This window comes from Alexandromys fortis, unplaced genomic scaffold (assembly GCF_014885135.2).
Source record: "Alexandromys fortis isolate MF-2015 unplaced genomic scaffold, M_Fortis_MF-2015_v1.1 scaffold_182, whole genome shotgun sequence".
Classification (NCBI taxonomy): Eukaryota; Metazoa; Chordata; class Mammalia; order Rodentia; family Cricetidae; genus Alexandromys; species Alexandromys fortis.
In genome coordinates this window covers 1,799,947-1,809,402 of record NW_026068068.1, presented here as the reverse complement: position 1 = coordinate 1,809,402, position 9,456 = coordinate 1,799,947, and the positions used below count along the sequence as shown (strand labels likewise).

At 43.6% G+C, this 9,456-nt stretch overlaps 2 long non-coding RNA genes across 2 annotated transcripts; one reads left to right on the top strand and one right to left on the bottom strand.

Annotated features, from left to right (window-relative positions):
* The first annotated feature begins 722 nt into the window (after positions 1-722).
* On the top strand, positions 723-7,457 carry LOC126487831 (uncharacterized). Its single transcript, XR_007588511.1, has 3 exons — positions 723-925; positions 4,595-4,673; positions 7,320-7,457. It is a non-coding gene; the product is annotated as an uncharacterized lncRNA (long non-coding RNA).
* On the bottom strand, positions 7,234-9,133 carry LOC126487830 (uncharacterized). Its single transcript, XR_007588510.1, has 2 exons — positions 8,243-9,133; positions 7,234-7,612 (listed from the first exon to the last, which is right to left on the bottom strand). It is a non-coding gene; the product is annotated as an uncharacterized lncRNA (long non-coding RNA).
* Positions 9,134-9,456: the final 323 nt, after the last annotated feature.

Genomic DNA, 9,456 nt, shown 5'->3' with positions numbered 1-9,456 from the left:
GGAGATACATTTTGTGTGTGCGCAGATCAAAGTAACAGAAAACCTAAGGGAGAGAGAGTCTTGTGGATTCCTGACCAAAAAAAATACATGCTTAAAATGGGCTAGAACTTGATTTGTTACTAAGGTAAATCCTCCTTAACACTGCAAAGAAGGAGTAATTTCAGTCTCTGAAACCAAATAACACCCTCAGTAAATCTATTTATTCAGTGGTGATTGTCAGCTCATTTCTGGAAACCAAGAAATCTCTTAGCAAAAGCTCCTTTAATAGAATCGCAAACATGAATGTCAGGGAGCAGCTAGGCGTTTGCTGTGTTTGAAATTTTGTGTTAGCCCCAGAAATTGTTTGTCTGATATTCTAAATTCTGGAGGAGACCCTCTCTAACGTGTTAATTCACTTCCTGGCAGCCTGTAATGGGAGGCTGATTTGGTTCACTCCCTCCCGTTCCAGACCCTCTCTGGCACCATTGCCTGCCTCTGGAATAATAACCATTTGAAGCTGCCAACAAGAAATCTTGGAATTTTATGATCTGCCTTTGTTTGTTTTCCAAATCTCTTCTGAGGACAGGCAGAATCCATTCTCATAGGAAAGGAAGGTAGAACAGGGCAGAAATAAGAAGAATGTTCCCGAGTGAATCAGCCCTGGAGGTCCAGCAGCACGCATTAGAATACTTGTTTAGATGTTTTGCCAGGTTTGCCATGTCTGCCACACAAAAGACCAACCACCCCGCTCTTTAGCTACACACAGGGAGGCCACAGTGCCACCGTGAGCTAGCAAGAAGACAGGAAGTGACAATCAAGAAGGCTGGTGATGACCTTACAAGGAAAGGCTGCACTCAGCCGATGCACTGCGGCAGTCAGTTGTGCAAAGACCCAGGCTGGATTCCTGAGACCCTGATTCTCTGCCCAAGTGGAATGCGCTCATCAGGTAGATTTTTGGATGTGAAATGTCTGAAAACCAGAGCTATTTGTGAGGGAGGGGGCAGCTGGGCTTGGCTCCTGAATGTTACTACAAGGTGGTTGGTTGTACTCCACGGCACACAGGGTCAATGTCGCCACACTGCTCCCGTAGCCCTTCTTCTAGGAGCCAGCCATGGATGCTGAGGATGCCCAGGTTCCTGCTCTCTCTGACAAGCTTCTGCTACCCTCTGCTTGATGATCTGAGGGACAGAAGTGCAAGTACAGAGGGCAAAGTGTATACCTTCCACTTTTAGTGTTTTCTGGTTGCAACTGCACAGAGCAAACCTGGAGTCAAATTGACATCTGGTGCCAATCGGAGGCCTGGCATCTTAGCCTGTCCTATGGGTGCAGAGAAGCCTGGCTGCACTCTGGCTTCTTCACTGGCAAAGAAACCTCCAATCATACAAAAGCCATTAGTGACTCTGCTAGTGGAGGTGAGCAGCTGGCTGCCAGGGGCATCACTATGCTCCTTCTGTTTCTCTCCCTCTGCACCTCTGCACGCTGTAATTCTGCACCCATAGCCAGGGGTCACCGTTGACCTAGGTCCTGAAATCCATTTGGAAGCCACCCTATCAGGAAGTGATTTTATACATTGGAGAGTCTACACCAGAACCCACTTGACACATCTTTAGAACCCCCTCTGTTACTCTCCGATATGTTCCCAGGCTGCCCCCTAATTTATGACCTTTGACCTGCTCATCAACAGAGCCTCAGAGGTTCTTGCTTTGATGTATGCCCAGGATCTCTCTCCTCAGTAACTCTGGACCTATATTCAGAGGATTACAACTTTCTCTGTTGTCTATTACACCACAATAAACATCACCACAGGTGCTGACTCTGGAATCAAGTGTCATTTAGAGTAGCAACAGCAACTAAACCCTGCAATGCTTTCTAAGACAAGTATATGATGCATATAACTGAAGAGGGTAAGAATTAAGCTGGAATCCTCCAGCAAGAGAAGAACAATTTAAAGACACAGGGTTCACCATCTCCAAGACAAGAGTATAAAAAAGGAAGGTATTGTGGAATATTAATATGTAAAATGTGTTACATTTAATTATATTGCGAAATATTAATTTATGTAAAGGCGTGTTGCATTTGTTTAGGCATTTGTTTATGCTGCCTTTGTTCAGTTACATAAAGATGTGTGGCTGTTTTATATTGTTTGTGTAAGGCACCTGATTGACCTAATAAAAAGCTGAGCAGCCAATAGCTAGGCAGAGGAGGGATAGGCGGGGCTGGTGGGCAGAAAGGATAAGTAGGAGGAGGAATGTAGGCTTGAGAGAGAAGAGAGAGCAAGGAAGAGAGGGAGGGAGGCGCCTGTGCCAGTCAGCCAGACTGCAGAAGCAGGAAAAGAGGGGCGTGCAGAATGATAGGACCAAGCAGATGCCCGGACAAGCCGCTCAATCTTAGACATCAGCTCAGTTTCAGCTTTCGGAGACTGAACAAACACTTCCTGAGGAAAAAGCCACGAATAAGGGGAAAATCAATCTCCAACGCCCCCAGCAGCAGGGAGGAGTCCAGGACAAGCCTGAGCAGGTCAGGGCTTGGGACTTGTCCAGGCCTGCCCAAAAGTAGAAAACTGTAGCCCTGACTAAACACTGACTAGTCCTAGCCAATTAAAACATGCTAATATGATTTCCACTTGCTTAAGTCAATCATATCGAAAATGATTTAACTTCCTTAGGCACTCCCCTCTATAAGGCTTAAAAGAAGCCCCCACCTGCCTCTCTGGGTTGTGGACATCTTGTCTTTGTGAAGGATGGTTGGCCCCATCAGGCTGGAATAATAAAAAAAAGACTTTTTGCTTTTGTGTCAGATGTGGTCTCTTGGTGGTCTTTGGGGGTCTTGGCTCTGGGTACAACAGTAAAAAGCCCTGAGGCAAATCATAAATTAAGAGAAACAAGTTAAATTAAGATATAAGAGCTAGTGGGACAAGCATAAGATAAGGCCAAAGTCTCTGTGTCACGATTTGGGAGCTGGTTAGCAGCCCAAGAGCTACATTTGGTGTTCTAATGTGGAGCCTGAATTTCCACTTAGTGCCTGAGATAACTAGAAAAAAAGACAGGTCCAGATAGAAAAATATTCTAAACAGATTACAGTGTATTTATAATGTGCATAGGCTTAAGAAAGAAAATTGGTATAGACACTCATAGAAAATAATGGTTATAAAAAATATAGTCATTAAAAAGAGAGTAAAGTAATATAAAAGAAAAAAGCCTCATAAATGTGTGGGAAATATGCCAGGAGGTCTGGATCCTGTGTGGTTTTGTGTTGACTCTGAAATTCTTTAAATGCTGATGAGTGAATTGCATCTGTTGAGAGACATGGGATTATAAAATGAACTGTTGAATTAAACCATCCTAGATACTTTAGGAATGCCTTAACCTTAAAATGGAATTCAGAAAATGTATTGCATTGGAAGAGAGGTTATGCTTTTGTTTCCAAGGGAAATGAAAGGCTGTGGATTCCTTCAAGGTTAGTAGAGATCAGGTTTGATTGGAGATGTCAGGGGCTATGAGAGTTACAGCAGGTGACAACTAGTGTTCTGATGTCAACCCACCAGAGGGGTGACTCTCTAATGGAGGTTAGTTTTGCCCAGACAAGGTCTACAGGACCATCAACTCTAAAAACTGTTGCTTGCTTTTTCTAAAGCCATTGGTGTCTCCCCAATACCTGCACTGCAGTGTGTAGTCTCATGATTGCATCTCAGTCTTATGGGCACATATGTCTGCAGGTGGTCATGAAATGACTTTTCATTTAACTATATAGTTTTGATGTATAGAATACATATGGGGACATGCTTCATAATTGGATCTATTTGTCTTCAAGGACAGTGGACACTTAAAAGCCTGACTTCCTCCACTCTGTGAGACCTCTGGTGAGAGAATTTAGTCACATAGTCAGAGAGCTTGTCTGATTCATAGTCCTTCCTGGTATGGAGGCTGGGTCTCCCAACTTTACCTGCAGTCTACTTGGGAAAGTGCTAACCTCACCTGACCCCCATGCAAACCCTAAAAAAGCTATTAAGTCCCTACACTTACCCTCACTTCTGTTTATTGATGTAGATTTTAACCTAGGAATATAGTTTCATGCATGAACTCCCTTCCTCATAGAACTTAAAGCCTCCTAAATAGGCCTTCTTGTCTCTTAGCGCTGCCTGGGCATCCTTCTAGCCACACTGCCCTAGGGCCATAAAGATGCTGACTTTGTCACTTGGGACAGCTCTTATCTGCTTGTGTGTGTATGTGTGTGTGTGTGTGTGTGTGTGTGTGTGTGTGTTGTATATATACTTGAAATGTTGCAACAGGGGCAGAAGAATAAAGAACATGATTTGAACAGCACATGTATGAACACATTCTGTACTTCTTAGACTAGAAATTTTCCAACTTCTTTCAGTATGCTGAGGCAACTGACCTGAACCTTGGCAGGGAGTGAGTAGAGCTGGACTCTGCTGGCCCCCATTATGGGAGAGACCTCCTGAAAATTATAGCTACAGATATAAAAAAATAAGCCAAGATCAACTATAAGACAGGTGACAGCTTGCTGATCTCTCTGCATGGGAACAGTTTTGAGAATGACAACAAATGTTACAGCTAGTTTTCCCAGGGCTTGACCATTATCTCATTTTTCTCAGGGTCCTCTAAAGAGGCTGTCACCCTCAGACTACAGGAAGAAGTTCAGTGAACACAATGCCCACATTCCCAAGAAGTGGGGTAGGTGGGTTTTGGTCATTTGGTGGGTTATGGATTTTGTCATCATCTAGGGAGGATATAAATAATATAGGATAAAAAGGCAACTATTAACCTCAAATATTTTGCATTGGTATGGATTTGGTATATTGATATAAATTTCAAGTCATTTTGGTTTACTGTATATGTTTCTACTCTTGTTTGGGGTATTATACTTATGCAGCTCATTTAAAAATGTAATGTATAATTAAGACATACAGATTAGTAGTCATTTTATAATAATCAAACTTGTAGTCATGTTAGGTATGTTTTCAAGTTTAAACAGATATATTTTAGATAGATAGATGCTCTTCAAATGCTTCAGAGATCTAGAGAATATGACATTTAAGCTGTTTAGTAACATAGGGTTTCCATGACAGTGAGACATGACTGCTCCTGGCAGTACCAATCTACTTCATAAAAGACTGATGAGCATAAAGAACCTTCATATGGAGTTTGCTTTCATTGTGGCATAGCTAACCATTTAGACAAGAAAGTGCCCTTGCCTCAACTGCTGACGGAATGCTGCGTATACTGGACAAGCGAGACGCAAAGGAAAGGGACTGCCAAACTTTGCCAAAGCAAGGTGGAACAGTCCTCCAAAATTTCTGCTTTATAGAAAAGTTTGCCAGATATTCTAGGCCTGTGGACTGAGGATGGATGCTCCAGTTGTGCAGAGGAAACTCGGGTGACTGTCCAGGCAGCTAACTGTTTCTGTCATTACCTTGGTGTTGGAAGTTGCTTGCTCTGTACTTCCTGTTTACTCAAGTAATATTTTATTCTTCTGGGGTCTTCGATGGAGTCGAAGACTACATAGATATACAGTTTTTCTGAGTCATGATGAAGGTAAATTAGGTACAAAGTTTGGATTCATCAAGATAGAATAAGAAATGGAGTATTTTCTTGAATTTGCCAAATAAAAAAGGACTAGATATGGTAAATGTAATTTTTACTTGGTAGTTGTTCTTATTGCATATACTTTTACAGTGTTAAAGTTAAAACCTTTCTTTTTAGACAAAACGGGGGAAGAGTTGTAGAATATTACTTTAACTATATAAAGATGTGGTACATCTGCTTACGTTGTGGACTATTTCTTTAACTATGTAAAGGTGCATTGCATTTGTTTATGTTGCCTTTGTTTAGTTATGCAAAGATGTTTTGCTGTTTTATCTTTCCTGCCTAAGGTACACGATTGGTCTAATAAAAAGCTGAACTGTCAATAGCTCAGCACAAGAGGCATATGCAGGACTGTCAGGCAGAGAGAATGAGTAGGGGTAGGAATCTAGCTTGAGAGAGAAGAGAGAATGAGAAAGAGTGAGAGGTGCCTGGGGCCAGCTAGCCAGGTAGCTGCCAGACAGACAGACAGACACAGAAGAAGCAGGAAAAGCAGGACATGCAGAATGAAAGAAAGGTTAAAAAGCTCTGAGGCAAAAACATAGATGGAAAGAAACAGATTAAATTAAGATATAAAAGCTAGTGGGACAAGCATAAGATAAGGCTAAGCATTCAATACCAATAATAAGTCTGCATAGTGAAGTGATTTGGGAGCTGGTTGGCAGCCCAAGAGAAAGTCTGCTACAAATAAACATTCAACAAAACTTGCAACCTCTCTAGAAACCATAGAGATGCAAACAAGACATCAGTGGATAAGCACAATCTTCAAGTATGCGAGTATGAAACATTGACAGGGACAGAGGCTGGATTCCATCAGATCCTGACAGAGAGAATGACAGTCATTCAGCTCCTCTGCGGCCAAGGCCAAAACAGCAATAGTTAGGGACATTAGAACCCATGACATGCAGTCATTTCCCCCTTATGGTTAAATCCTGGGAAAAGATCTCTGCCAGAATTATCTTACAAAGGTTCTGGAATAAAGATCACAGTCTGGGCTTGTTAGTTTTTTTTGTTTTTGTTTTTGTTTTTTTGACAAAACCTAGAGTCATTTTGTAAGAGCAAACATCAAATGAGAAAACGCCCCCCCCCCCCCCGGCGTGCGGGCAGACCTGGGCTGCATTTTCTTGATTGATGATGGTGGATGCAAAGGACCCAACTCTCTTTGGGGGTGCCACTCCAGGGCTAGTAGTCGCTCTGGGCGCTATAAGAAACTAGGCTGAGCAAGCCAAGAAAGAGCAAGTCAGTAAGCCCACTTCTCCATGGCCTCTGCTCCAGCTCCTGCCTCCTGTTCCTGCTCTGGTTTCCCTCAGTTCTGGAGTATGACCTGACAATTGTAAACCCAAAATAAAACCTTTCATTTTCAAGTAGATTTTGGTAATGGTGCTTTCTCACGGTGATGGAGACCTAACTAACACACAGCCAAACTCTGAACTTCTTTCTTCCTGGACCTTAAAACTTCCCCACATCATTTGTATGAAGTATAAAATGGAGCCAAAAGATGTGCTGGGCATAGAAGGGACCTTGGACCAGCAATCCTCTCAGTCTAGATGGGGCCACTTGTCAGGATGTGGATTCTCCCAGAATGCTCACTCTGTCTCATTCTCCTTTAAATTCTGTGGAAGGCGAAACAAAGGGAGAAGCCCCCCACGGCTTTAAGTCAAACCCTTAATTTTATTTGAATATAGTTTTTTTTTGTTATTTAATTACTGCCATCTTTTTCTTTTCCTTTTTTTTAAGCTTCAAGATTGCTGGGTAATTTTTGTATCCATGCATATTAGCCTGAAAGTCCATGAAGATCCCGCCACATTATCAAGGTCAGAACGAAGACCCCACTTTGCGGCCATCTAACTCCGTCTGGAAGAGCGACAGCTTCCACTGCTGCTGGTTTCCACTGGCGAACTGTGTGCTGCTGCTCCTGTCTTCCCACGTGGGCGGTTTCTCTTCACTGCCTGCTCGGCAGTGTCTTTGTCTTCTCCATTACACACGGACATGAGTCTCTGGAAGCCACCAACAGCTTCCTCTGGATCCAACTGTGAGAAGAAACAGTGGTCTCATGAGGCCACTCAGACCTTTTTCTCTTCTTCAGATATCGCCTTGAAAGCTCTGGTAGGGCCTTTGATTAGAACCTTTTGAATTTAGAAAGACCCAGTGACCACAACTTTTTAAAGACCTCAGAGCTTTTTAACCTTTCTTTCATTCTGCATGTCCTGCTTTTCCTGCTTCTTCTGTGTCTGTCTGTCTGTCTGTCTGTCTGGCAGCTACCTGGCTAGCTGGCCCCAGGCACCTCTCACTCTTTCTCTCTTATTCTTTTGGTCAGCTACATGACGTTGATGGATAAATTACTTCAAGAGATAGAGACAGAATGACCTTGCGAATCAGTCAGTATTTAGGAAGCAGGTGATAGACCTAAATTAAGAATTTGAGTTGTTTCAGTCAGAGACTATGGAAATTTCTTCAGGTAAAAGAGATCACAAGCCAGTGGCCCTTCTGAGCCTGGGACCCCGAGGTAAGCTATAGGGTTTCCAGAGGAAGCTGTGGTAAAAGCAGCTTAATGGGAGTCATGGCAAAGACACGGTGCCAGGGAGGAGCTGGGGCAACCATCCTAAGTTGCTTTCCTTCCCTCCCTGTTCATATGGGTAGTTCCCGTGGGGCATACTCACGTAGATTCAGAGAACCTGGGAGCTTTGTATCAGCCTCTTATGAGGGGCAGTAGGCACCAGAACTCTAGCTTGTGGGAACATATTTCAAACACACTTGGGTTCCACATGTATGGCAGCCTGCAGGGCCACCGCACTGTGAAAACTGTTCCCAGGGGAGTCAGATTCCTCAGGCAGTTTACATGCAGTTCGGTCATGCTCTAATGCCCTGCCAGTCTCCTGGCGAGGTTTTCCCCGACTGGCACACAGCGAGGCTTTGAGTGTACAAATACAGATGACTCACAGGAGGAAGAGGTGGCAGGGCTTGAGCCTCCAGGGAATACGATAAAATAGGAGCAGATACAAATGGCTGTAGTGCCAGCTGCTGGCTCACATGAAGAGCAGCGATCTGTTTTGAAGAATCTTAACATGAATCTTCATTTTAAAGGATACGTCCAGATAATATTAAAAAAAATCATACAGGTCACTGTATTCTCTGTACTTTCAGAATTGAGATTTGTATTTCTTAACTAGGTGAAAATTTGAGAAAATTATGTGTATTACTTCTATGCTATAGGGGTTTTTACAGTGATAATACGCCTCTGCCCACCAAAACTGGGATGGGTACTTTGCATTGTCGCAGTCTGGAATTACCTGGGAAGGGAATCTCAGTGAGGGATTGTATGGTTGGTCTATAGGACGTTTGTCTTGGTCACATTAATTGACGTGAGGAGACCCAGACCATTGTGGGTGGCACCATTCCCTGAGTTGGGTCCCAAATTGCATTAAAAGTCTAGGAAAGGAAGTATGTGTGCATGGGTTTTTCTCTGGCCCTGACTGTGGATGTAATGTGAACAGCTGTTTCAAGATTCTGCTAGGATGGACGGTAATCTGGAATTGTGGCCCAAAGGCTCACGGAATTGAAACTGCGACGAAGACACAACACGTGACTGATTCCTGTTAACAAGAGAGTAAGATTCTGGTTGGCACCCAGGAATCTGGATAAGGCAGGAACACAGGTGGGAGAGCGGCTGTCCCACCTCTACTTCTGACCCCTCTCACATCCCCTTTCCTCCCGCCCAGTGGTGCGCATGCGCAATGTGTACTCGTCAGGAGCCTGGCACACGGCCATCTGTTTCTGTGAAAAGAGAGCAGAAAGAAAGCAGAAGGGAAAAGTGGAGAATAAAGGAAAGCAAGCCAGGGAAGAAGAGAGGGAGGGCTGGGGGCGGAGAGGCAGC